Below are 26,075 nucleotides of genomic sequence, written 5' to 3' on the forward strand. Positions count from 1 at the left end.
ATGCAGAAGCATCTTTCTCCTTGAACTCAATATGACACAACTCATATCAAACTGGAAAAAGTCTACTGAAAATGTAGCATCACGGTCCAAGGCATTTTTAAAAAGCTGAGTAATTTTGTAGGACTTCCTTTTATTTATTCATCCTGGCTGCACATTCTTCATCTGATTTGTAACGAAGAGCCAACACTAAAGTGCTACTAATTCACACACAAAACACTCATCCATCTAAAATATGTGAGACTAAAAAGGGCTCTCAAGTCATGGCCAGCAAGGGACTGACTAAGTTTGTACTAATATCTGAAAAAGACTTCTTGTCCCACTAATGCTTAGGGTTATTTATGATTAGGACTCCAGAATAATTTTAAATCTTTAGAAGCAAAAAGACGATGAGACCTAGAGAACAAGTGAGAGTTACAAAATGTAGTAAATTATGAGAAAGAGGTTGAAATAACACAAGTTTTGACAGAATGTCATACTCAGATGAGCTGATGGAAGACTATGCATAGAAATTACGTAAGTCAGTGGATTTACTGCTGGTTTCAATAAGACCACATAAGGCCACTCAGCTAGATTTTTTTGAGTAGGGATAGTCTTCAACTATCCTTAACAAGTATTTATGCTCCCATATCAGAGAATAATGAGCTAAGAATGGATATTTTATTTTAAAATCCTTTCATTATTGAACTCTTCACATTAAACATCTTTCCACTTGGCAGTTCGAGCAGTGTAATTCGCAAAATATAGCCTGGTCCAAAGATTGCCAGTATATGTTTCAAACTGATAAAGATTACTCCCCAGCTGCTTCCCATTCACAGACAATATGTGTGGCCTTCCCTAGAGAGGATGGAAAATGTGGTACTATATCCCAGTACCACATGTCTTATACCCACTTCATGTGTTTATGTTGGGGTTTTGCTTCTACTTGCTAAAAAGCATGGTTTTCTCAAGACACTGCTTCTTGCTATATTTTGTATATAGCTATTGGTTTTGTTATTCTTATTGTTGCCGTCTTTTATCCCGCTGTTTAAGAAAATATTTGTGGGGCTTCAAATGGCAGACAAAACTGGATAACCTCTTTGCAAGTTTATGCTGGAAGTTCTTTGATACTATCATCACTCTAAAGGAAACTGTGCCCCAGTAGGCTCAGCTAGTGTGCAAAACCTAGTGTGGTCAACAAATTGGTCGTCTCATGCTGCCCTTTAACTGCTGGCTCCACTGTCAGCAGTAATAAAACTAGGGGACAAACCTTGGGAGGTAAGCCAGCCATTGATTCGCTCCTGATACCTGACTGTGTTGGCTGATGTGTGATCTCTTGGTGTCACAGAGATGAAGTGCAAATTGTTTTTGAAAATCATTGCCAGGAGCGAGTGGATGCTTTTTTCAGAATGTCACACCCAGTAAGCCATGACACACAGACAAGCTTTGGTTCCCCTACCAGGTAGAGGAATTAGGTTTATGTTTTGTGGAAAGATTCAAGATCAGACCAGAATTGTGCTGATTTAGTCTTTTTTAACCTCTTCTTGTCCTCAGTATTCTTCCTGAAATACTTAAAAGTGTTAAGAAAGAGAAAAGAGAGAAGGAGAAAATCTGTCTTTGACTACAAAACTGAGGTTTTTTTTCCATTTAAAGTCTATTTTTGTGGGTAAAATTAATATAAAGATGTCCTCGTTTTTTGGAGTTCCCCCTCTACAAAGTGTTATTATTTTAGGCTGTAACTTTCACAGGAACCTCTTGGGTTTAATCTTTTTATTCTGAACCACCATATTGACAGAAACAGAAGCAAGTGATCCCATGAACTGTTCTCCCAGCTCTACTGCATGGGCAGTTAAATTCAGATCCATGTTCTCTATCTAAATCCACCGCAGTAATGTCTGGTCATTTAGGTGGCAGTGGCAAACTGTGGGAAGACAAAGAAAGCTCTTGGGCTGCAAACTGCTGGGGGCTGGGAGAGCACTCCATGGCAGGAGGCAAGTCCTCTCTTGCCCTGTTTTTCTGCAGACAGCCACTATGGAGCCCATCACTGTCAGGATACCATGGTGTCTTGGCTTTTGGTTGTATTTGGTAGGATATCCTCATTTAAAAGGAGGAACAGCTTCTCCAGTAGCTTGGAAACATACCATTTGAGCTTCTTGACTGCCCAGTCTGGAGAAGCTGTCTAGTTGTATATCAGATACTGATACCTTGCTCAACTACTTTGCCATTTAATATAATCAGTCTTGGTGGCAACAAAAGACCAGTTCTCAGCCATACAGGTTTGTGGAAGAAAGATGAATAACCTTTAAGTACCGTTAGTAGTTTCCATCCTACAATTGGGGATCCCCTGACATAGACTCCAAACTCAATTTAAGATACTGAAAGAATCAAATGGAAATATCTCAAAATAGAAAAATAAAGGAATAAATACTGCTATTTTCTGCAATGGAGTGAGCCACTTCATTTGCTTATCTCCTTCTGGGTTTCTTCTGTTTAGTACATCTGCTTGCACTGTATGCTTCTTGGGCAGGCAATGTCTCATGCTGTGCTTATGTATGTGCACAAAGCCAAACTCAACAGCATTACAAAATGGGCATCAAATTCTAAGCTCAGTGGGGAAGGGTCCCATTCTAACTGGGTATCTGAAGACCCACACCACTGCACTGAGACCCCGGTATTATCTGGAACTTCTAGTGAGAACACAAGTAAAAATTACAAAAGGGGAGGGGGAAGGGAAGGAATGAAGATGGAAATGGCAACGAGACTCAGCAAACAGCAGAATCATGGCCATGATTTCTAATCGAAACCCACTGTAAGCGAATTACTGCACCACTAAACGTGGCTCAGCTTCAATCACAGTCCAGAAAAAGAGACCAGGAGCTGGGCAGGAATAAAGGGGGCAAATAACAGTCTTTCAGAGAAAATAAGGGGAGAGCATGCTGAAAGACGTAGGCTATCCAACAGGAGCAACTGCAGCATGCCCAATGGGTTAGGAGGAATGGTGGTCACTGTGCCACTCACTAGTGCTCTGTGAAACTGCTTTGGCATAGGATTCCCTACTACCTGCTTGATTCTGTTTTGCTTGAAAATAGCAAAAGCTTTACAAGAGACTCCGTTACACTTAACACTGAGAAGCAGTTACTAAGAGGGAAAATTTTTACCAGAGATACAAAAGTGAAGCAAGAAACTGAGAGGCTTGCCAAAACAGTCAAAGATGTGCTCCTAAAACACAACTGGAAGTAAACATGCTCCTAAAACATAATTGTGAATCCTCCCAAAGAAAGAGGTCATCCATGATTTAAGTGACCAGCTGTCATGTCCTCAAGGAGCACCTTGAGCAGTCCCATAACTGCTTCTCTCACTACAGAATCCAGCTGAGTACAAGAACAGACTTTACCCTGCTTTCCCAATTTTCTTAGAGAGAAGGAAAATAATTCTTTTTGCAGCTTAATAAAATTAATGGGAAAAAAATTCCCTAAATAATTCCTCCAGCAGTTAACAAAATTAAAATGTAGTTATGAAAATGATGAAACTACAAATTACCTTCAAATGTAAGCCAAGATCAAAGTTGCCAAAATTCACAAGCTGAATGATATTTCTTTAACAGACACATCTAGCATAATGCAAATGAAAAACAGCTCCAGCCAAAGTCCAAATTACAGGGAGCATAAAACCAGCTCCTACTAAATAAGAATCCTTGGTACCTTTGCCCAAAACTTGGTCTGAACCCAAACTAAACATCATATGAGGTTCACAAAGTTCAGATAACTCTGCTAATTTTTAATTGCCACATGCCTCTTTACAGTTCCTGGAATTAGAAGCCGGAGTGCCAAAACTGTCCTGGAACCTGTTTCAGCGCAGTTATGTGAATGACAAAAAATGTTTTCCACCAAAACTTTTGAAATTCCAGATGACATCTGATTTGACTGAAAGAATTACCAGAACACACAGGGCAGAGACAATCCCATGCATGGACTAGAAGTGATGGAGTATGAAAAGGCACAAAAGTACACCTTTTCTCCCCTGTTTTTTTTTTTTTTTTACTTCTGGCTGCTGGATTCTATCCTGAAAATAGGAAAGGGGGAGGAAAGAAAGGCACTTGATTACTTGATTCCTGTTTTTCCTTTCCCCCCTACCCCCCCCCCCCCCCCCCCCCCCCCCCCCCCCCCCCCCCCCCCGGGTGTGAGAACACCCTTCTGGGAACAAGTCCTTTACCAAGATTATTCCACACAATTCACCCCACTCAGAACCTATTCTGAGGCTCTCCTGTCCTTCAGTGTGTGTTACTGCAAGGACGGACTCCTGCAATTCTGAAAATGCAGCTATTCCAGTGTCTCACTGTCACTCTCAGCATCTCAGAGTACGGCACTTACTGTGCTCTCTTGATCCAGAGCAACAGAAACACATTACTTCAAGGCTAATTAACCCAAGGCCAAAGTCATGAAATAACTGTGCCCTTGATTCACAGAATGGTTTTGTTTTTGGGCTGGCATGAGGAGCAACTTTATATTATGGAAAATATGTACCGAAACAATGCCTGTGAAGTGAATGGCAGCCTAAGTGCGTGATGGGTTACTGTGGGTTTAAGCAAAGGAGTGTTTGGCTGGGAGTTGAAATTAGAGCTTATTGTGTGCCCTTGAGTAAACAAAGCTATAATGGGTTATTGAGACTGCTGACTTCTAACAAACAATGCTCTCTGTGTAAGCATGACATTTTAAAACCATGAAGCCTGAGGCATGTATGCTTATTATCATACATCTTTTTATTGACCCATTTTATGTAATGCTTTTGAAAGAACAACACAGAAACACACAGTATATGAAGGGAACAGAGCTGAGGTATGTGGATAGGATTGTTACCAAGTATTGGCAAATGCCATGATGATGGCCAAGGAACACAAAATCTAGGACTTTAGAAGTAGCTGCAACTAAAAATTAGCAACATAGATTTGTTCCAAAGGCGTGGCCTCTCAGGGAAATTTTCAAACTGGAACTTAATGATCTGAGAATGGTGCAGACATACAAAAATCCTTACAGTAGTGTTCACATAATGGACCAAGAATGGGCTCTTTTTCAGTCCAATTTTGACTATTCTTATCATGAACAGGACCAATACACTCTGCCAACATTACCTTGGTGAGAAGATGGGGAAGCTTTACAGATTGCTTCTGAATGATTCTGATGTCCTGAGTGTGTTTTCTGCACACTCTATTGCCTTCACTGTATTTGCAAGCAGCTTGCCAGTTTCTTGCAGGATCAAGCCCCAGTGAAAAAAGAAGTGTGTTTAGCTTTTCCTCCAGTTAGTATTTTGCTTAAAAAGATGGGCAAGTACAAAAAGCTCTATAAACCACCTGTTGTTTGAGATTTTCAGGACCCAAAACATTTCAAAGCATACCCCTAGAAGGAAACAGCGCTGCCCTTGTCCCATTTCTCATTCCTGTCACAGCCTGACTGAGCAAACATGCTGCCATCTTTCATTTGCATGACACATGGAGGTGCTGGGATGGGAACAGATTCATCCTGTGCCATGGTCAGTTCTCATTTCTGTCTATGAATAACAAGTTATAGCAACACTGCAACAGCAGTGACTCTCGTTATAGACTCACTTTGGGGACAAAGAGAGTAATAAGAACAGAAAAGCACATTAAAAAATAGAACTCGTTTTACAGTGTTGACGATAGGGTTTTGTCTGCAAACAAATAAACTCTGGAAGTGTAATTCCCAGAGACCACTGCAAAACATCTTCTTTAATCCCAGTTTGTGTGGTAACCCCCTGGCTCACAAAGCCCGATACTGAAGCAGATTGAAATTAAAGCAAAAGATTTTTGTGTGTTTGATTTGAGTTGGCAATGTGAAATCCGGAGGAAAATACTGCATCTTAATTTTCCAAATGGAAAGCAAATGGAAGACTGGAAAAATCAGGAATTTCCTTAAGAACTAAGTGTCAAAAGCTTTAGTCATGACACCTCCTCTCCTGCCCAAATCTCAGCTCCATCCAAGATATCCAGTTTGAGTAAGTAACTACAAAAAGGACTTAAATTTGGTTCCTATCAGTGTACCAAATACCCTTTCTCGTTTCTGAAGCAGGAGCTCACGCTGTGCATTTGGCTTGTCTGCCTCCGTAAAACAGCAGAGCTCCATTCTTGTCTTTGAGGTTGGGCTCCTCTCAGGGCAACCTCTCTTTTCCCCATCAAAACAAAAGCAGTCTTGCACAGGGAATGCAGAAATAACATTTTTGCCACGCCCTTGCTACTTTAGTACCTCTCATTTCCAGACAATGTACACAGAAACACTGTTTATTTATTTTCCAATATACTCAGAGTAGTCAGGGACTGAGTTTTCATCCATGCTCTGGACATGAAAATATTCATAATATCTGGCAGTAGTATACCAAGAGAACAGAAACACACAGTAGTACCTTATGTTAAGACACACCCCACTATTGAACATGTTGCCTACTTGACATAACAAAGCAAATCTATTTTTCATATTTTATTAAATACAAAAAGAGACAAATGCTACATTAAAAAAATGCCCCAGTTCCCTTGGATCTGTGATTGTATGTGAAGCTCAGAGAAGGACAGAATATCTTTAATTCTTTTGATTGTGACTGTCTTCCATCCAAGTTTCGCTTGTAATAGCAGCAGGCTTGAAAGACAATGTAATTCATGTCAGTGATTTTTTTTTTAATTTATGGTATTATGAGTTAAAGGATGCATCTGACATAAGATCAGACAGCTGATACCAAATTCTTTTTATTTGCCATTTCTTAATAGTGATTTTTTCAGTATTTTACACAGAGCTGTCCTGTGGGGCAGTGTTTACATTTTCTGGGAAGAGATACTGGAATAAATATGGAAGGTCAGATAATGTGGAAATACAATTATTGTCACCAAATAGTTACAAGGAAGGGAAGTGGGAAAGGATTTCATTCAGCTAATTTATCACTACATTATATATAATAAGTTAACCTCAGGGTAAGGAAATAAACTAGTTTCCCAGGTGACCTGAATCTATTTCTGGCTCTGCCATAGATCTGAATTCTGACACAGGGTGAATATTTTTATATATAAATAGACATTTAAAATATATTGTTTCTGGCCAGCAGTCAGACCACAATCAAAACCAGATCAGTACTACAATCAAAAACAGAATCTAAGGTACGTCTGGCACCTGCTTTTCTTCTGAACTCTCTTTGTCTCAAATGCTCAGAATATTTTAGATACAGATTTTCATTTCTATGTGCTTTTGTAACAGCCAACACAGCAGGAACACAGCTGAAACCTACAGGTATGATCCAAATAATAGAAATACTGTACCACTGCCACATGGATAGTATAAACTTTTGGACAAATATATCTGGTACTCTTTCAATGACTGTTTCCTCTTTTGTCTTCTTCCTCCGGTTCCCTCTCCTGGCTTGGTGCAGCTACAGGTGCTTCATTCAGCACTCTTTAAAGCAAAAGGGCTCTGCACTCTTGGTTTTGGTGACCCCAGGAGAAACGTGGAAGAGGGAAAAGGAGATCATCCAAATTACTGATACATTTTCTTCTTTACTATCTCACATTTTGCCTTGATCATGACTTGGCCTTAGCTATACTATCTGCACAGAAACTTCACACTGCTGTAAAAATATTTTATTGGAAAGGAATATGCTAAAGGAACTCTAAAAAAAAAAATCTACATATTAATATCCTTACAAACATCTTCTTTAGCATAAAAATGTTCTCAGCAGTTTTCTTCCTCATACTCAATATATTCGATTTTGTTTCTACTATTACCACAAAGCTGCAAATAAGCTTTTATTTCAATTCCCTAACAACTTTATCTGAATTCATTCTGCATGAGATGTTATTTGCTTTATCTCATAGTATGGTAAGATTAATCCAAGAAACATGGAGAAAATCATCAGTTCAAAATGATTAAGGCTGTCTGAGCTAGCTTAGATGCTTATGTATGCCATCTAGAAATGAAAGAGTTACTAGATGATATCTTTATATAATTAGTTGGTTACAGTAGTTCTACCATCTCTGTCATCAATCCTTGGTCTTTTGACTCTGCACAAGCGGATTATTGGTACCACTGAGTATCTGAAATGTAAAAAATTCACACTGAGTTTTTCCACTGTAGATGCATACAGGCACACAAAATTCCATAAATACAGTTTCCATTAGGACGTTGCATTTATCAGTTCTAAATAAACTGATCTTCAGCAAAGTCTGTACTATTTGATGTATTTTTCGACTCATCTGCCAGAGAACTTTGCAGAGAGATAATGGTGGAAGAAGACAAGTAAGAGGAAAAAAAAAATCTCTTTAAACATTTAAACCAGTATTAGATGTTTAGTACATATATTCTCATTTTGAAACTAACCAACTAAAAGAATAATGATTAGATTCTAATCCTCTTCCTGACATGGCTATATTGAAAAACAGCTACTGCAAGACCATACACAAATGCTATCATTTGTGTTAGTCAGGATGTGTGGTGATGCAGAGCACATGTCTTAAATTAGAAGCTGCCTTTTTATCAGTATGTCAGCTAAAGACCACATCCTAATCTTAGCCATGTGCTACTCTGCACAGCACATGAATGTGCATCTGAGATAAGAGCCGGGTCCCAAGATGTGTCATGGGAGAGGGGCTGTTCATCTTGCTGTGCTCCATGAAGCACCTCAGAAAAAACATAACAAAACAAACAACAAACCCAACAACAACAAAAAAAATAATTAGGTGAAAAGTCAGCACCACACAGAGATGTGTTTGACTCTGGTTTGCTTTAGAATGGTCCATTTCAAGGAGTTAATTTGTCGGTGTTTTTTCAGAAGTGAACGGACAACACAGTATGAACACACAAAGAGTATCTTAATCACTGCAGCTCTTGTCACCCTCCTTGCATAACAGCATTATGTAAGCATCTGATTTGCATCAGTGTACAGCTCTGATTGCTGAGAAAGCAGTTTGCAATTCAATAAGATTCATAGACAACATTGCCTTTCTCTCATTTTCCTGCAGTAGTGTTGGTAGCTGGAATTACACAGATTTTTTCCTCACACTAACAAGCACCAAGGCCGCTGTGAATAGTATGATTTTTGTCTCTAGATGTATTAAAAGACCTTTCAAGACTGAGAAAGATATTGTTCATATTTTGTATACTCGAGGCTCAATATGAAAAAGACAAAAAAATGTCACTAGGTCAGGAAGCACAGATGTATCGATTTCTTCAAAGAGAAGGATGAGATTACTGTACAATACACTTTTAGCTCGCAGTGACTGAACCATTCGCTATCTGAAAGTATTTTCTTGGTACTGATTATATCTAGCACCTCTGAGCTCAGCACATTATGTTTTGATTCAGAAAAGCTAAAGAAGACATTTTTAGCACTAAATCGCTAAATACCACAATAGAGACCAGAGCTAAAATCCAGGACATTTACAAGAGGTGATCTCAGTCATCTTTTATGAGTGAGTGCTCCTACAACTCTACTACAAAGAGCCCTCAGTATAACCAGAGAAGACAAAAGAGTCAAGAGGCAAGGAGAAAGGTAGGCTACCCTTTCCATTGTCCACATAAACCACTGAGCATTAAACAGCATAAAGGGCTCAACCAAGAGGCATCAGGAAACCCACAGCAGAGCTGGAAGCGTGACTTGGAGGTGACTCCTGCCTGACACTTCCACCAGAGAGCTGTACAGGAGAGCTAGCCAGAGAACGTGGATTACTTTTATGAAAAGGGTCTTGTACCTGTTTTAAAAGAAGCAGAAGTTCTTTTACCAGTAACAGCATCAGGAAAAGTTGAAAGCTACTGAGGCAGATGGCATAAACAAGGTAGAGTTTGCTAGCCCTGTGTTTGAACAACCAGTGGTTTTGTGAGAGGTCTGGGCTGGAAAAGGCTGTGGAAGCTCAGTAATGCATCCACCTGGAGACCAAAGAGGGTATTCAGTGCTTTGAGTATCCAGCATACGAAAACGTGCTTCTTTAAAGAAGGCTTTTTATTGGTGAATTCTGAAGACTGCAGCAATATCTGAATTAAATTATGAAATAAACACTAAGGAACAGTGTCAAAATATTAGTGATCGAGTATTGTAGGAAAAGCTACAGGAATATCAAATATTTATTGTACAGAAATGGATTACTTATTCTTCAGCTCTTTATTTCAAGGATAAAGCACTAAACAAATGGATTAAAGCTATTTTTGAGAAGATACTATCTGAAAGTAGGCCAGTAAGCCAGAGTTTCTCAAACTGGCCTTTTTTTTAACACTGTGAATTTAGGACTCCCTCCTCATATATGACAGATGACTGAATTCAGGTGAAAGAAGCACAGTGAGGTCTTGGGTTTTTAACTTTCCTTTTCCAGTGTACCCAGACTTTTCAAATGCTGTCATTGAAAGAACTGAGAGTTTCTTTCTAAAGGCTTTGTCTCCCCTCTGGAACAACAGAACATTTGAGATACCCTTTGGCAATTAAAGAATGTGAAAAAAAAAAATGGCATATGAAAAAAAATCCTGGTAGTAAAACAGATGAGGTCTTTATTAACATGAATGAACCAAACACATTACATCAACTGCTTCTGAGCTGCTTATGGATTTCTGTAGCCAGAAAAGTTCATGACATTTGTATTTCTATTAGTCATTGTATTTTACTTGAGCTTATTAAAAGATTGCTACAGTATTTCTTTCCTCCTTTTAAAATCATTGAGGTTCCTTTTCAAATTGTACTGCTAATGATTTAAATTTTTATAGCATTTTTAAAATTACATTAAACTGCTGGAGGTATTACCAGCTCTCTACAGAAATGCACAATGGTAAAGGAAGGAATGTTTCTGTTAAAGCACTATTCTGTAGCACTCATCACTGCCAACACTTAAGAGTGTTTTCTTTACTCTCAGCTGTGTGATATAGTAGTGAAGATCACTTCATGTTTTACAGCGTGACTGATGGAAGTGGACAGTTAGGATGCAATGCATGTATGTGGGTGAAACCCACAAAACATCGCTCTTTTAAAGTGCATGTGTGGGGACGTCTATACTCAATTGCCTTGAAAGGACATTAACAGTACAATTTCAAGTTCACAAGGGTTAAGGAAATATAAGACATCTTCATTCAGTGGTATCAGGCATTACTTTACCAATTTTAAGCACATGTTCACCTTTGTTTTCCACCAAGTGGTGATTTGCATGGTATCTGTTTCTTCTCATTGCTGATTCCCAGTACCACTTACTTTCCTCCCCAATTACCAGTCTGCCTTTCCCTTCTCAGCAAGCACCAGCCTTCAAAACCAGACCTTCTCTGCAGCACCAACATCTACTCTCAATTTCTTTATCTCGTGTTCTTCACCCCCATTAGTTTAGATCAGATCTCTGTGCCATTGGCATCCAACTCAAATGGCTTTCTTCCCATGTGCGTGGGTTACAGGGCAAAGAGGAGAGAACAAGAAATATGTTTAATTGCCCCCACATACCTTAGTTTTACTGTCTGACAGGGCTCTGAAGATAAAGTAGACAATTTACCTGGTTTATAGCACAGTCAAGTATGGATGGATTTTTAAACAGAAGGCAAAATTAAATTAACAACTCACAAAAAAAAAAAAAAAAAAAAAAAAACCAAAAAAACCAAAAACAGCTAAACGATTTGAAGGCAAGAAACCCCCCAAATTGTGGCAGACATCCAAAATAAGAAAACTCAGTTTGCCTGGCTAATTCCAAGTGCTGAATAGGGCATTTTATAATGTGAAGCACTTGGCTGTCTGGAATACGAGTGTTGGTTACTCTAAGAAAACCTCTCATATGTAATACACATGGACATCACAAACCAACCCATTCCTTTTTCTTTCTCTGTGTCTCTTCTCCTTCCCTTAAGTTTTCCAGTTTCATTGTGCATTCATGTTGCCCCATACAGTGATTCTTCAGCTTATATCAATTAAAGGCTGGTAGCTGCTTTTTTTTTTTTCTTGTCTCCCTATTTGTTTCTCTTTTTTTCAGAAACCCTGTTGACCTTAAATTGACCTTTGGAACATGTTATTATAACAGATTTGAAGGACAAGAGAGGTGTAAAGGCAGTACCATGCCCTCAAATTCATCATTACAGAAAGTTAACTGAAGATTTTAGGAATACAATAAAAACTCTGAGGTGACACTAGGACACCATAAAAGAGTACTATCAATAAGGTTTTTTTGTCATCTGTCTCAAATGCCTTTTCATTTCTTGGATATAGGTGATCTTTAGAAACGTGTATTGAAAATGGCAAGCATTTCTGTCAACCCGATTTTTTAAACTTCTATGTTCTCATAAGTTTCTTCTTGCAAAACTTAATGTCCAATGCCCAGTAGTACCAAATCCAATATTCCCTTTCAGAAATAAAGAAAACATCAAAATAAAAAAATAATCTGATTTTTCTTTAATCTGAGTTCCAGTCTTAGTTTAGAGCTATAATTTAGAATTTTAAGCCTATTCCTCCGCCTTCTCTATTACTCTTCCTTACCCTGGACACCAGTTAATTCAAGAGGCATTCCTTATTCCTCTCAAAATCAAGATCCATAATCATTGACTCTGTCTTCCCCTGCAAATGAGTAACCCCCATGTGAGAGAAATGCGATCTGTATCTCAGCTCAAAGTATTTTTTGTTCCCTTCTTTTGTGACATGCAGAAGTGTTTTCTCTCCCAGAAGTGAGGGCTTATGCCCTCTTAGCTGTGGATCAAGATTCATAGAGAGCCCCAGCACCAATTACTTCTGAGATCCAGCCACCACCACTCTGCCGACAGCCCCACAGGGCTTCACAGACCCCAGCTGCCTTGTACACAAGCTCTGGGACTGCAACCAGTGTTGGTGGCAGGACACATCCAGCCATGCTGCCTTCAGACATGTCTTTGGAGGACAGCAGAGACCAGCAGACACTGGAAACTCTCCGCTCTCCCTGCTAACTTTGCACAAGTGGTGCTCTGTGGAAAAACCTCTACTGGATCATGGAAAGGAGGCACAGCAGAGGTAGATTTTTGACCTTCATCACACGTTAAGGAGTATGTGCCCCAAAGAATCTCTTCAGATGCTAATCCTTCAAATGAGCAAGAAAGCAGCAGGTGCTGAGCTTGAAGGCACTGATAGCATCAGTAGTATGCCCTCCAAAATATTAATTCAGAGGCAAGCACTCCACCAGATGTATTCCTCTAGGCTTAAAGTCACCTTTCATTGGCTGCTTTATTGAAGTTTTTCCTGAAACAGCAGTTGCACCCTGGTGCTGCAGCAAGCCCAAAATAACCCCCAGTATTAGCAGTAATGAGAAGTAAGAGAATGAAATTGGTCAAAAAAAACAGTCATAGCAGCTAGTGCTAAGACACACAGAGAGAATATACAAAGGAAAGTGTGGCTTGGTTTGAGTTTATATTTGCTTTCAGTATCAGATACAGAGTAGGTAATCTCCTCCTTCAATCCAAATGCCTTTTTCAGTGCCTTTTCCACAAGCAAAACAAATCCCTGCAGATTTTAAACAAGTAACTTTCAGAAGAGCCTTGTTCCACATAAAGCATGCTGATGGCATGGTGAACACAACCAGTTCCCGTGAAGAGACTGAAAGGAGAATCAACTGTACAGAACTCAGCTTTTGAGACATTATGTAAAAATATTTTAACCACCTCGGAGTCTTTCTTCATAAGTGCTTCATTTCTATTTAGTGTGAAATTAGCACAGGTTGCTTATGACAGAAACATGTTTGCAATGATTAGAAAGTAAGCCAATCAAATCAAGAACTGCTATTTGTAAAATCCACCTAGCTGTGGAGAACACAGGTTGTCTTTATGACTTCTTTTTTTTTTAAATAGCCAGAATATGGTTTTCAAACGTTTTAGAGAACCTTAAATGGGCTCAAGAAACACACAGACATACTCCCATCCCTTTCCTGAATGTATTCCTATAAAAGTAGACAAGCAAAGTGTTAGTGGGGCAACAGATCAGCAAAGTAAAATATGTAACTGCTGTGCATTACACAGGGTTAGTTATTCACAGACCTAGGACTCAGCCTCATCTCTCCAGGTTCACAAGATGGCAATCCATCATCTACTACCTCGTAGTGAAATTCAGGCAACACATCTCTGAAAAAACAATGCAAGGAGAAGGTCTTCCTCCTCCATCCTCTGCCAGCCCACCACCCATGAAACATGCTGCACTGTGTCTGAAAGGAAAGGTGGAACTACATCTTTAGACCTTTTTTTGCCCAGGCTGTATCTGCCATACTTCAGCTGTCAGTACGTATGTGAAGCTGATCCTGTTAGTGGGCACTGCATCTCTCCTCAGAAAACTCTCACCTCTCCAAAAGTGGGAATGGACTACTCATATTTGAGCTGACACTTTGATTTTGATCTTCAGAGTGCATTTTGTGTTCCTTCTTTTGAAGTCTGACACCTGCAGCTTGTGTTGCTAGCATCTTTGTATACTGAGCTGAACATACCAGGTTTCTCACATGGAAACTGAGGGGAAGACATAAAACAAGTTACCGTACTTAACCAAGTGGACAAAATCAACAAATCCAGAAAAACAATAGCATTAGTGGATCAGTTTAGGTCTCTGGATATGTTTCTAGCCTACTGACTTTACTTTTTTTTTAGCAATGATGGGACGAGTTCTGTACTATGAGGAACAAAGAATTTTGGATGGAGAATTAGGTATTTTTTAAGAGGAATATGATTCATGGAGGCCACAAGAGCTTTTCTTTATTTGTGATCTACTTCAGTGTTGGTAGTAAACTCACTACCTTAGAAATACTGAACAGAGATTAATAGGGGAACTCAGAGACAAAGCAGAGAAGATGACATGTCAAGATACACGTGTTCAAGCAGCTATGTCAGCTGGCGTCTGAGAGCATAACAGTACTACAGGTGCAAGGACTAACATAAGATCAAGTAAAAGCTCAGCATTTGTATTTAAAAGCTCATAAAACAGTGAAATCTGATTAATATAGTTCAAATGTTATCTTAAACACACGAAAAATAGAGAAAACAGTGGGATATTGTAGTATCACACCTTTGTAATGATGTGTAATGATCTCACAATACACAGCTCTCAACAAGACTGGATGCTACAGAGGATCTTCCAACAGTGCACCATCTTAAAAGGTTTTTACAGCAGCAATGTGACTTCCTTCTCTGTCATTTTAATGACTTCATGAAAGATCCAACAACTCACCCAATAGCAGATTTGGCCTGGATAGGCAGTTCTTCCAGTAAAATAGGATCACAATTCAGATTGGAAGGGACTGCTTGATTGTTCTCATACCGAGAAGTTTTTCTTTATATTCTGCCTCAGTTGCTCTTGTTTCAATCTGTGGATGCTGACTCACTGTCAGGAGCCTGGCTCCATCTTCTTGATGGCTACTGCTTCATAAGCACCCCCCAAAGCCTCCTCTGCTCCAGGCTGAGCCAGCTCCAGTTCCTCAGCCTCTCCCCACAGGGCACATGCTCCAGCCCCTGACTCCCTCGGTGGGTGCCTGATGAACTTGTGCTGTTTTCCCAATCTCTTTTGGCATTGGCTCCACCTCATATAACTTGAGGATCTACATCTAAGTAAGCTCTTCTTGCATCTCTAGTTTGCAGAAGGAAATATATAGCCTCAAAGGACCTATCATACAGTCCTACCATTGCACTGGCTGAACTGATTTCTGATAGTGCTTATTCTCCCTCTTTAACTGGGGATGGAACTCGGACCAAGCAGCCACATTTCCTCAGTCAAGTTAGATTACAAGAAGTTCAATCATTATGTCACCCTTTTTATTCCCTTTGAACTGTTTTTTTCAAAAGATTTCTAAAGAAAAAAAAAAAAAAAAAAAAAAAAGAAGGGAAAAGCAGTAAATCAGTTTTAGGAAGTAGGTCACTACTTATGATGCTTGCCTACGAGTAGATATTTGCTGAGTTTGACAAGAAAATTACACCAGTCAGCAAATTTTGTTTACAGTTACAATCCTTCTGTAGTCCTACTGTTTCAATGGTTTGACTTTCATATAGCTCAGGAAGTTTCCTATTTTACAGTAGCTTTCCAGGTTTGCTACTAACATCACAAAAAGATATATCTGTACTAAGTTTACCTTTTTTTCTCATTTTTGTTTCAACAAAGATGCTGAAGCATGTCAGGGCAGTATGATTTGCCAAAGCACTTCCTGATGCCAGTCAGAGAAGCAAAAGGGTTACTCTCATTTGCACTGGCAGGCATTGCACATATTGGAACAGACACTGATTAATTAGATTCAATAGAATAAACTAAAGCAAATATTTAATAGAGCAGGGTGAACAGTCAAAGCAAACAATTTGTAAATAAATCACTGGCTGAAAATTCAAATTCATTCAAGTAACTTCAGCAAACATGAACCACTAACACACTGTCCAACAACCATGACTTTCAGCCAGAAAAAAAAAAGAAGCTAAATTAGCATGAATACTATTTGCTCAGCCTTACCTTCTACATTAATTTCTATGAGGCAAAACTGTGACACTTTTTTCTTGAGGATTGCATAAAAACTTTCTACAAAAGCATAATTATACTTTCAACCCAGAAAATCTTTCTTTCTTCCTTATTTCAGAGTCTCCACCTAATGGGAGTATTATATTTTTTCAAAATTTTTAAAATAGCAATTGTTATTCAAAGGTTTTATACCACTGTTCTTCCTTTCCAGTATTTTTGTATATTGCAGATTTTTATAATTTTGTTCATAAGATCATAGGTAAAACTCTCAAAAACACACTTAAAAGTCTTAGTCTCCTTTTTTTTTTTAAGAAACGGTCTAAGTCAATTGTCCACTTACTTCCAAAGTCAAAATTACAATATTGTATGAAGATTTCTGGATGTTTATGTCTTGAGCATACCCTTGCTTGATACACTGGTTTGGTAAAGAAAACGCCTTCACAAGAAAGCAGCCCTTGTTCACTGCATATTGTACCTTATCTTTGCAGGAGAGCCGTCTTTGAACTCATGCACTCATACAAAGTAAGATTTAATGATATACAACACTTGCATGCAACTTAATTACACTGGAGCCTGGAACACTTTTTTGTGGTTCAATGATAAAACTACAAATGAACACTTTGAACAAAATCTCTAAGTGGTTGAACCACATTATAAAGTAGTGACATTTGGCTAAAGAATCAAAACCATACAAATAAATAATTATATATGTATGTTTGAGCAGGCTGTGCATGTGAAGGAAGATGAGTCACTTAATTTTTTTGTGTTGGCCTTGTGACAGCTGAGCAATGTAATTATCTTCTTTTGCATTGTGCTACTTTTATCTCGTTGATATTAGATTTTTATTTTTTCCATATTCTGATTTCTGCAGCGGGTGAAGTGGAACACTTGGGGAAGCAAGGTATTGCTCTAATTTAGTTTGTTCGTGTTTAATCTAAAGAATAATTCAGTACTTTTAAATAAAAATAACACCCAAGTGGGGGTCTCTTCTTATTAGACACCCAAATAATGATTAATAAGTAATCCTACTGAACAGTTTTAAACTGGGTTAATTTACCCTCATTTAAAGTAAGGAAATAAAAACAAACAAGAAAGTCCTTTCAATAAGGCCAGAGGACTTACTGAATACACACTATGCATAAAATGTATTTAGGAAGGTGTATGAAGCTAGAAATATGTTTGGGGGTTTTGCTGCCCATGACAAACTAAAAAAAGCAAAAATTAATTTATTTACACTGATGACTTTGCTTGTGGGCTTATGCAATATGTATGAGCATAGGGCAAATGGCAAAATGCATGCTGGCTGCTATTATTACCACCCAAACATGCAGGCAAAGGAAAAATACACAGAAATCTTGAGGTTGCAGATACATAGCGGAAAGCCTGGGTACATCCTTAAGTAATGGGATTTTAATAAATAGCCCTTTCCTATTACATATATCCAAACTGGAAATGTGATGTCAAAAAGACTTCTTCCAATATCAGCCTTTGACAAGATCCCTGTAAAGCCAGAATCTAGTTCATGGGATTCATGGGAACCAAAAAAAAAAAAAAAAAGGAAAGTACTCCTGGTAAAGTAGCACACAAAGAGGAAGGCAGTTGTATTTTTCACTAGTTTGGAATATAGGTTTCAAACTATTAATATGAATGTCTACCGCAGTAGACATAGACATCTACAATAGCACACTTAGACGTGTACACTAAAATGAGATGGCTGTGACCTAGAACAGGCCTCTGTAAAGCAAGGATCTAAACTGGGTGAGAAGAATCTCATCTGAAGTGACAAACATACGGTACAGTAGTCAAGCTCTACTTGAAATATTGCCCAGAAGTGTGAAAAGAATATCACCTGGCATCTGATTATCTAGGCTGACTCAGCAGTCACAAGAGCACTGACTCGATGGTGGCATGTATGCACGTGCATAAAAAAGGCTTTCAGACCACCTCCCTTCCCCTACCAACATCACCTTGGCCTTGCAGGGGTTGTGTTTCAGCCTCAGAGTGCAGGAGCAGGTGCAGTGGATGTGCAGCAGCTGCTCTGCCTGAGTTCTGCTGGAACATGGGTACTCCCGTAGTGCTACAGGTGCCGTCACACAGCATGAGCTGAGAGGCACACCCGTCAGCAGACAAAAACACCAGACCAAATCCAGGTTTCATTACTCATTTCGTAGCTTGGTGACATTTCCATCAGCCCATACAAACTCTAAGAAAGAAAAAAGTAACTTTGGACCATCAACTCTGGAATCCTTTGTGGTACAGTAGATATTCTTACTAGCCCCTAATACTGCCAAGTAAGTCCATGTAGAGATGTTTATGAATACGAAAAATTGTTATTTTTTAATTAGATGACATGTCATTTTGATTTTAATATTTAATACTGAAATTTTGTGGTGAAATCCAGTGCAGGTTACCTTTTTATACAACAGTATTCCCAGACTGCACAATTCTCCCAAGCAGCACATTTTGCACATGCAGCAACTTTCTTACACGATTGTGAACAGCAAGCAAATCACTGGCAACACTATACAAAAGGATGAACAGCCTTACACACAAAACCTATTAAAACTAAAACCACTAGGCTCTGAGTTCAAGGCATTCAAAAGTTGAAGTCAGAAGCATTACTAATGACAGGCACATGTAATAAGATCTGTGTGGTGAACCAATGCACCGTTGCAGTCAGACTTAGAGCCAGATCATCACTTTAGAAATATCAATAGCTGGATAAGGTCCAAGTTACTTCCTCATCAAAGCAGTATGACTCCTGACTCCAGTGAAAATAATAACCTCAGTTTGTGGAGACAAAGTCCTGATCAATAACAAATCTTAACATGTCTATGGGATCTTCTGCCTTCTCAAATGTGAATTAGTACTGACACCACCTTGGCACTCCGCCAGCAGTGTCTACTCACTGAATGTTGATTGGCAAATGTGAGCTGGTGACAGCTGAATACAAATATTATATTTGAAGTATGGTCTACCAGAAAGGCTATGATATAACTGTAAAATGTGGCTATAGGAAAACTAGAGAAATATTTGATTGTGGTTATTACGTTTTTTTTATACAAAATATAGCCTGACAGACGCATGCGTGGTGAAGGCCCTAAAAAATTACACAAGATGTTAGTCCTTCAAACCAACTCCCCAGGTTTTAGAGCCAAAGGACAACCATCGATCTTTTCAAGTTTATTGTGGATTGCCATGTAGCCTGCTCACCAAACCTGTAACTGAAAACACTACCAATTTTGCTGTTTAACAGAACACCACAGATTAGCTATGGTCCATATATCAAAGCCATGGGACTTGGAATTAAGAGATGCACAGCTCTGACTGTGCACATTTCATTCCACCAGCTCAAATTTCTGATGTTTCGTCTCTCAAAATAACCCGGTGTTCACCAAGAAGGTCCCTAGAAACCTCTGGAAAAACAAGAACTGTTTTACTAAATTAGACCCCTGACCCATTTAATCCTGTCTCTGGTAACATGAAGACTTCAGAAGCTAGGCATTCATGACCACCAGGATAGGCTTCACCCTGATTTTCAGTGTAACTCGGAGATTAACTTAAATGCTAAATTACAGGCTTTGCCCTTCATTCTGAATTTTTATTATCATAAATCTGGATGTGAATTATAGCTTCAGAATCACAACATCCTTAAAATATATTTCAAAACATGTTCTGAAGGTCTCAATTCTATGCCTAACGATCACATGAGGAAAAAGGGTAATTTTAAATGACTGACTGTCCAGGTTTCCCCTATGATCACATTCTACGCTATATCCAAAAGCATGCTGACACAAATCCATGCTCTGGGAAATCTGTTTTACCAGTAGTAAGGACTGAGGCCCGAAATGAAAATGACATATATTTTATGTAAGTCTTGTATTCATTTAGTAAGTGTTAAAGTAGATGTTAAAATTCTAAATATTCACAGCCGCTACTCCGATAGAAATTTAAGTATCTCAAACATGCATTTGAACAGACATTCCTGCAGGACCAAGTGGAAATTCATCAGAGCATAAATGCTTGCCTGAACACCCACTGACGCTGGCAGCATAACCGTATGTAAACTTCTGGCTGAATAAGGACCTCTAACTGCTTTGAGCCATTTTTTCATCTGGACTTCCAGAGACATCACTACCATTCCATTCACATGTCCCACACTGCACGGTCGCATGGATAATGTTTCATGCATATTTGTATATTAAAAACAGATATCAGAGGCCAGGAAAAAATGCATTTTAGTCATAGCATTCCAAATCTTCCCTGGAGCACAAATACATATCTTAAATTCTAGAAACCCTGACTTTGTAGTATTTCTGCAGAAATTAAGCTTGTCTAACATTTTCACAATGAACAGCTGAAAACCAGGCTTCTGAACTCATGTTTATATGCTTTAAGAAACAACCCGATTTTTAAAAGCACTGAGCCTTAGGTGACTGGTGGATTTAGGGGAGAGGTTTTCTAATAGAGCTGGAACAAATGCCTAATCTGCTCCCTTTGTGGTTGGTGGGAGTATTACTGTTGAGCTCAGCGAAGCTCAGCTGCTAACTTTAAGACTTCTGTTTTTGAAAAACAGGTAGTCATAGGAACTGAATATCAAAGAACAGGGCAGGGTTTTCAGAACACCACAACCAAAACACGCTCTGAGTGTTTACTGTCACTGCTAGCTTGAAAGACTAACAGGTGCATGGGAAACAGGATATGAGAAAGACGTCTTCTTGTTCCAAAATAATTTTAATCCTATGATATTTCCTATGTCCCCCTTGCCTGAGCCTTGAAAGGGGAGATATGCCATCTGTTTCAATAAAAAATGAAAAGTATAAATGTATACAAACACATACATGATTGGGTCAGCGCTAGAACTAGAGAGAGCAAATACAGGATCTATCTTTAAAATATTACATATGGAAAATTATGAACCAATAAAACACCTGTCCTTTCAGCACTCTATTCTTCAATGTTTCTTTTAAATACAATTATAAATTTGCCTTAGAGCACCACATTTTTGCGATCACCAAAGCTACAAAAAGTTTATCATTTAAAGCAACAGACTGAGGGAGTCCAGTAAACTCAATTGTATTTCTTTTTTTTTTTCTTTGTTTTCATTTCATTTATTGGTTCTTAATGGATCCTTTTCAACTATGTTTCTCTACAAGGTACATTTAATGATTGAGTTTTTTCATATTGCACCTAATGCACTTTTTGGTGTTTTAGTTACAATTACCAAATTCAGAATGAAAATAAAAATCACTTAATTATGTAATTGTCTTACAGACAACACGGTAATTAAAGCCCTCAGAAAAACAGCCCAGAGGCACTGGCTGTGCAGGAAGGTAAAGAAAATACAATACAGGTGTCCCAGAAAAGGACTAAGTAAAACACTGTAGGGAAAGAAATTATATATGCATCCCTGAACAGATGCCCTTAGAACTGTAACTTTATCAACATATCGTATTTACATAACAGAGCATGTACAGCAAGACATGTCACCATAAATTAGCTATTCAGAAGTTATAAAAGACACTCAAGCTATACATGACAAGAAATAGTGCTGAAGGTGAAAATAAAATGTATGACAGCTTAAGAAGTAAAACTATAGGTAGGCTTAATCTGTAAATAAAACAGTTTACTAAGCAATGTATAAAAAATACTAAAAGTTGAAGATATTCTTGTTAAAGGACTTATCTAAAAAGTTATCTCTAGTGTTGTGATAAATTGGCAAGCAGTAGTACTGAAAGTGTGCAATGTCATACTAAAGTCAGTATAAACAGATCTCCAAGCTATTACACTTCCCTGAACTTTGGAAGTATATGCAGCTGCACACAGCAAAACCAGCTGGACTCTCTTATACAGCAAAAGGGCGAATCTAAAGAAGTTTCACATTTATGACTTGCATGAGAAATCCTTCAGTTAAATCCAAGAGAAACACGAACAATTACCCTGCTAAAAAAGCCTTAACCCTTTCATGCTGGCTTCATGAGGTGATGACACAGGAGAGGATTAGGTTATGACCAGATGGTAGGAATGGTTAAAAACCAGTTTCTGCTGCTGCCCAGAGACGGGAAGGGTGACTGTGTGCACACTGGGAAAGTCCCACCAGTTGCAAGAGATGATACAAGCCCTCAGAAGTGCTCAGAACCCATGTGGAGAATGGTCCCTCTGTGGATAACTTGCACCACCTCTGCATTAACAGTGCTAGAGTTACCACGCTGTTTCTCCGAAATGCCATCACCACACAGCAAATACCATTACATCTGAAATCAACACGAACAATGATTTTCTTTCTCATTCTAGAAGCCTCAAATGCCACACAAGAAATCAGCTTCCTTATGTTCCCAGCAGTTAACATTTCACATGTGTTTTGGCACCTGGCAGTAGATAATTATTGGCTACACTCTTTGCCATGAAGTACTTTCCTTTTATAATTAAGAAGTCCTTTGAATTGTGGAGAGCTAACTTTTCTACCGCTAAAGACTGCAGGCAATTAGTATGCAAATTACAAGTTGACACCGACAGCTCATATGGACAAGATAATGCTCACACACTGAAGGCTACCTGTGCTTAATGGAAAAGCAATAGAAAATTATGACTTTTAGAAGTTTCAAGTAATTTAACTTAAAGTGTATCAGAACACAGAACTGCTTGCTTCCTTCTATTGGTGTGAACCAAGGCACAGACTCTGTGAAAATTAGAAGATGCAAATTTCTTCGGAAGAAAGTCTTCTTTCACTTCCCTTCTTTACACTTCTTACCTTCACTACACTTGGACTCGCACCTCTGTGATGATCAGTCTGTGTGGCACCCATGAGAAGAGAGGTTCTGGAAGAGAGGTATGAAAGAGTCAAACCACTCCTCGAGACTGTGAGATCTTTTAACAGTTCCAGAGGTGTTATCCAGTGCTTGAATAAATTAGGACACAGTTTGCTGCTAATCAGCTCCTGGTTCTGCCTTCCAAGTTCCCCCAGCTCACTTTTTGTGACTAAGAAACACTAGCAGATATCTTTAATATATGCCTATATAACTATTTATATACAAAGTTGATGCTTCTTTCCAATCAATCTGTTGTTTTGGTGCAGTTATTGTAAATTGCATATTTATTTGAAATTAGATTTGAAGGCATTCTCCTAATTCTCCATTGCAATTGTTAACACTGTTTCTTGAGAATTCCGTGGGGAAAAAAAAAAAAAAAAAAATTGCCTTTCTATGCCATTTTGGCTCTTTCAGCTACCTGTTGTTTCCCCGATTTATGTATCTGCCACTTCAGGTACTACTTTTATACACGGAAGTCCGCAAGATGTCTTTGGAATCTACAAAATACATGAAAAGGCCCGGTAACCAATTCCCGGGAAGAGGTTCGATTCACACGGCGCTGCACCCCCCCGCCGAGGGCCGCGCCGGGCACCGCCGTGCAGCCCTTGGGCGGCCCCGGGGCCCTCAGCCCGGCCCCCCCCCCCCCCCCCCCCGGGGCCGAGGCAGTTACCGCCCCGCCCCCCGCCCCGCGCGCCCCGCCCCCGCCGGGTCCGCCGCAGCCACGGGCGCCCCCTGCCGGCGCGGGCGGGCGGCGGCGGCCCCCACAGGCCGGCGGGGGGCGGCGGGCGATTGGGGCCGTCACGGGGGCGGCACCCGCGGCTTCCTTAATTCGAGCTTTTACGGAGGGGAGAGCGCTAACAGTCCGGAAAGCAAACGGCGGGGCCCGGAGGCCCGGTAACACAGCGCCGGCCTCTAACCCTGCCCGGTGGCTCCCACACGTCTCTTACCGATTTCCTCCCCTCCTCACCCCCCCCCTTCTGCCTACACCGATCCGCGCTGCGCCACGCACCCCCCTGCCCAAACCGGCCCGGCGCCCGGCCCCAGCGAGGCGGCCGTCAATCGCCCAGCCCCGCCCCGCCCCGCGGCGCCCCGCGCTCCCATAGGCTGGCGGCACCTCGGCGGCAGCCAATCAGAAGGCAGTTGTCAGGCGCTCCCGTCTATTTTTAGCACGCACAAACAGAGGCGGCGGGAGGTGGGCGCGGGTAGGCGCAGGCGGGCAGTCCGCCATCGGCCCCGGGGGGGCCGGGAACACGGCGGGAGCGGAGGGGGGGAGGCGCTGAGGCTGCCGCGGCGTTGACTGAAGCCCGAGCTGAGCGGGAGGGTGCTGGAAGGCAACGTCGAGCCCAGGCTGCCCTGCACCTTCCCGCGGAGGGAGAGGCGGGGAAAACCCAAACCCCCCGCCGCTTCCAGCCGTGCTTTGTAAAGAGAGTGTTGAAACAAAAAGCATTATGTACGTACAAAAAGAAAAAAAAAAAAATAATTGCAGCGGCTGTCGCAACTCGGAATGGCTCTGCAGCCCGCTCCACCCCCTGTCCTCACAGCTTTGCTTTCTCCGGCCTTGAAGTGCCGAGAAGGGCGGGCCCGCGCCCGGAATGGCGGAGGGGCCCGTACGGAGTCCCTGAGCCCAACGTGTCGGTGGTACGCGGCCCCTAGGGCAAATCGACAGCAGAAGGGAAAGTTCGGATTACTAGTATGGGCTAAACGATGCATCTTTTAAAGTTTGTTTTGTGTGCTCTCGTTTAAAGTCATGCCTAAGGTTATCTCTCTTCACTGATGTGCTTCTGATACAGTCATTGAATAGTGATGTGTAGGCTCTCCAGAAAACAAGTTAAACTTGGATGATGCTTGCACTGAGCGTTTTGGAGGGTTCTGATCTTTCACATAACTAGAATTGCATTATTTTCCCGTTTCTCACAAAGGTCCAGATTCAATAGAGTGTATTCATATATCCTTGATTTCAGAAGGATGAGATGTGCTGAAGCATTCAGTGAAGTATAGGGGTAAAGCTGGGCCCTTGGTATAGTAAAGGAAATCATAAAGTTCAGTAACAAAGCTATCCTTCTAATATTTAAATCAAGATAAACCAGTAATAATGCCAGTATATTGTAGAAATGTCAAGGAAAAAACTGGTATTCCTAAGCAAATTTTTAAGACCCTTGTACAAACATAAAATGTTTAGATGGTCGGCTAAATATATGGGTACTTAGCCACAGGTGATCAACTGGGGGTTTGTGCATAATGATAGGTAGCAGTAGCTTCTTGGGCTTTGTAGTGACCAGCTCACAGAAAATACAAAGAGTGGATGCAATGCAGACCTATCTGTGCAGTAAACCTGCAGCCCCCAGCATGAGCAAACTGAGCTGTTTTGTGCTGACAGTACAGCACAGGAATGGGTTTCACTGCCGATGTGTACTGAGATACAGTTTTGGACACCTTGAGAAGAAAATTTTGCAAAATAAGACAGACTCGAGAGTCAGCCAACAGCCATTTGTTTTGCAATGGAAAGTATTCCTTGACAAATCTTGCAGGATCAGAGCAGAAATTTGCCCGGCTGCTCTTCTTGGTCAGTGTCAGACTGTCCTGAAATCCTTGTCCTCCTTACTCAATCCCCATGGATGCTTTTCAACTGAACAGTAGGACATACCAAATCAGCAGCGAAACAAAAGAACAAAGTCTGCTGCGACAATGTTTGGATGCCATTTCAAAAAAAGTGGCCTGTGGATTTAAAATCTGCCTGGAAAAAAAAAAACGTTGTTTATTCTGTCATTGCCAGAACATTGATATAGTCAGAAACATTATTTCAATGAAGTTTTTACATGCCATTGAATGTTTTCTCTGTGTTCACGGGTT

General features: G+C 40.1%; 1 long non-coding RNA gene across 2 annotated transcripts in view; it reads right to left on the minus strand.

Annotated features, from left to right (window-relative positions):
* The window catches only part of LOC116965719, a 63,852-nt gene extending 40,014 nt beyond the window's left edge, over positions 1–23,838 (minus strand). For both annotated transcript variants that reach the window (XR_004409588.2, XR_004409589.2), the window contains exons 1-2: positions 23,644–23,838; positions 23,168–23,234 (exon numbers count right to left, since the gene is read on the minus strand). This is a non-coding gene — a long non-coding RNA (uncharacterized LOC116965719). The remainder of the gene's footprint in view (positions 1–23,167; positions 23,235–23,643) is intronic.
* Positions 23,839–26,075: the final 2,237 nt, after the last annotated feature.

This window comes from Tyto alba, unplaced genomic scaffold (assembly GCF_018691265.1).
Source record: "Tyto alba isolate M040663 unplaced genomic scaffold, T.alba_DEE_v4.0 Super-Scaffold_2, whole genome shotgun sequence".
NCBI classification, from domain to species: domain Eukaryota; kingdom Metazoa; phylum Chordata; class Aves; order Strigiformes; family Tytonidae; genus Tyto; species Tyto alba.